The 3,515-nt window shown below is 47.7% G+C and overlaps 1 non-coding gene across 1 annotated transcript; it reads left to right on the top strand.

Annotated features, from left to right (window-relative positions):
- The first annotated feature begins 469 nt into the window (after positions 1-469).
- Positions 470-551, top strand: TRNAS-GCU (transfer RNA serine (anticodon GCU)). Its single transcript has one exon. It is a non-coding gene; the product is annotated as a tRNA-Ser (tRNA).
- The last annotated feature ends 2,964 nt before the right edge of the window (positions 552-3,515 follow it).

The following is a 3,515-nucleotide window of genomic DNA, read 5'->3' as shown; positions in this document are numbered from 1 at the left end:
GTCCTCGAATGCAGTTGCCTGGGCCTCCTGCTCTCCCTTTCGCTGCGGACGGACACCCGCGCCCTGGAGGAGGTGTAAGGCGCCGGTGGCGGGGCCTTTCTCCGTCTGGCAGTCCCTTCCCTTCCGACGGAACTGTCCGGGCGCTTTATCCTGCCGGTTCGCCCACACACCCCTCCCTCCCAGAGACGGCGACGTGCGAGGGAGCTTTGGGCGAGGCGAGGCCCAGGGGCTCCAGGTCAGCTCCCGGGGATGCGGTCCAGGACTATACTTAAGATGCTGCGGCGTCAGGTCCTCCCGGAAACGGACCGGCTCTGCCCCCTCGCCCCACCCCGCGCCCTGCGCCCGGGGCCGCGGCCCTGTGGCGCCCTCTGCTGGCTGTCATGTGGGGCTGGACGCGCGTGCCGTGGATGGGGATGAAAACTGGTCCAGCTGCTTTGAAGAGCAGTTTGGGAACACTTCTTAGAGCCAGGACGAGGTGGCCGAGTGGTTAAGGCGATGGACTGCTAATCCATTGTGCTCTGCACGCGTGGGTTCGAATCCCATCCTCGTCGGCTTGTGGCTTCCATGCCCTGCCTTTAGCTGGGGCTTTCCAAGTGGTGCTTGTGGTTTTTAAGGGGGGGAGGGGGGAACCTCTTCTGCCAATGCAGGAGACACGGATTCCATCAGGAAGATCCTCTGGCAACCCACACGAGTATTCTTGCCTGAAGAATCCATTTCCCTCAGCAAAGGCAATTATTTTTACCAGCGTCTTGTATGACCTTCCAGAGATAGTCTGTATAGAGACAAGGAGGTATATATATTTGTGGATGTTAATATGTACGCCTCATTTTATATAACACCAAGGGGAGCCTATACTTTAGCCTACTTGCTTTTACCTCTCAAGTAACTAACTATACTGCGTGTCTTGAAAGTTGTTCCATATCTTTACACGTAGCTCCGGTAACCCCTTGTAGGGCTGCAGACTCTTTCATTGTATGGATTATATCATAATCACACAATTTATCTTACAAGGGGACTTGTGATAGGCATTTAGATTAGAATATAATTTTTTGCTACTACAAACAAGGGGGCAATTTCAGTGAATGTCTTGTACACACATCTTTGACCTGAAGTGCAAAGATATCTCATAAAAAATATTGAGGGAATTCCTTGGCAGTGGTTAGGACTCTTTGCTCTCATTGCCCTGAGGGTCTGGGTTCAATTCCTGGTCAGGAAACTGAGATCCTGCAAGTCATTTGACATGGCAAAAAAAAAGTTGTTGATACATTTGTCCAAATGTCCTCTAACAAGGTTAAACTAAATTGTACTTCCACCAGCAGGGAGCTAGGGGCCCTTTTCAAAACCTGGTAGAGGCAGGGTGTTGTCAGCTTTTTTTTTCAATCTTTCCCCATCTGATAAGGGAAAGTGAGATCTCCTAGTTACAATTTGCATTTACGTGATTGGGGTGGAGCAGTTTTAACAGCCTGTATTCTTTTCCTTTTCTCACTGTCCTGAACTGCATCTCTGTCACTGATGTGATGAACTTCTTAATCAATAAAAACTCGTTGTATATTAGGCTAGCTGACCCTGTTGATTAGATCATTAACCACTGAGTGGATCAATCAGAGAGTTCATCTCTGCCGGGAAGAAGATATTACCCACGAAAAGTTCAACGAATGAATCAAGGCTCAACCTCCACCCTTACCCTTGATTTCAAGAAACAAAACCTCTTGAGTGTCTCCCACCTGCCTGGACACAGTGATTCAGCCCTGGGCCTGACTCAGAAGTCCCTCTGAGAATCAAAAGTCACCATCTCAGAATGCGAAAGGGTTTCAAGGGAAGTTTCTGGGTCCAAGTCTGTTGGGTGTGGCCCAGAGCTGGGGACTCCAAGATGGATGAGCATTTTTTGTTCCCATTTGCTGAGCATCTGCTGTGTGCCAAGTTCTGTGCTTCACCCGCGTAGGTGTCCCGTTAGCATCCCCAAGTGGTATTTGACACTCTTGGGGAACAGTTAATACATTACAATGCAGACAGATTAGCCATCTGTCAGAAAGGAGAAAACTCTAGATGTAATGGAGTGGAATCGTATCAAGACATGAAGTGATAAAAAGCCAGGTGCAGAACAGCATGAACAATGTGATGGCATTTGCATAAAAGAGGGAGAAATATGTGAGTATTTCTTAGAAACACAGAAACAGCCTTTGGCAGGAGGACTGGAAACTGGTCTCCGGGATTATCTCTGAGGAGGGGATCTGGGTGGCAACCAGGCAGGAGCAGGAGAAGATGGTCTGTTACATGCCCTTTCCTGTGTCTTAAAAAATGTTTAAATCACTTGCAAGTATTAACCTCATTAATTTTTAATAGGGTAGCAAAAGTTGTCCATCACAGATGATCTGTTAAATACATCAGTCCAATCAATGGAATACTTTGCAGCTGGCAAAATCTCAAATCCTGTCTAAGAGTATATAGAGCCTCCCAGGCTCCCATCTCTCTCATAGAAAAAGCCAAAATGCTCATGATACCATGAGGCTGTGTGGAACTGGGCCCCTTGTGGCCCCTTGTGGCCCCTCTGAGCTCACTTCCAGGATGAGGCTGCAGCCACAGCAGACCCCGCCAGCCTCAGCCACTTGGCACGAGATGCTCCCTTTCTGTGGAGTATCTCCCCCGGAGACGGCCACCCGGCTCACCTCACCTCATGGCCGTCTCCTCTGGCACCGTGCCACCCCCTCTACCCTCCACCAGTCTCACACTCCTTACCCACCCACCCACCCCAGTACTCCACACATATCTGACACCGTGTTATTTTATTTGTTTTGCTGATTATCCTTCAGATCAGAGGTTGGCAAACAAGAGCCCCCAGGCCAGATTCAACCTGTGGTTTATTTCTCTATGGCCCTTGTGCTACAAATAGCTTTAAAAAAAAAAAAAAGAAAAGAAAAGAAACCACTGGACACCCAGGGAGGTCCACGAACAGCTTGTATAGACAAACATTTTATCAATTTGAAGAAAGGAAGCTCTACCCAGGCAGGAAGTATCTGTTTGGTTCACTGCTGTGACCTAAGCCTGGTTTACAGTAGGTGCTCAATTAATATTAGCTGAATGAATGAATGAACCGATATAACCTTTTAAGTGAAAACAAAACATTCAGGTGATCAGAATATCTCATAGGCTGCCTGTTGTGCAGCCTACATGTAGGCCCAGACTGTACAATTAGACCCAAGAATCTGGTTACTTCTGAGGTGGAAAGCAGACAGGGGTAGGAAGGAGACTTCTTTTTCTCCAAACTGTTTTGGTTTTTTAAAAATTATTTTATCATTCTTATTGTTATTTATTTTTTGGCCATGCTATGAGACATGTGGACTCTTAGTTTCCTGATTAGGGATTGAACCTTCGACCCCCTGTGTTGGAAGCATGGAGTCTTAACCACTGGACCAATCCCTCCAAACCATTTCTGAGCGGTATGAATGTTTTATTTCAGACAAGATCAGGCAGATTCAGGGTGGTGTGGCTGTAGATTCAACGTCTATTTCAGATGC

The sequence above is a fragment of the Ovis aries genome, chromosome 13, assembly GCF_016772045.2.
Source record: "Ovis aries strain OAR_USU_Benz2616 breed Rambouillet chromosome 13, ARS-UI_Ramb_v3.0, whole genome shotgun sequence".
NCBI classification, from domain to species: domain Eukaryota; kingdom Metazoa; phylum Chordata; class Mammalia; order Artiodactyla; family Bovidae; genus Ovis; species Ovis aries.
Note: the sequence above shows the minus strand (reverse complement) of the source record. Positions and strands in the feature narration are given on the sequence as shown.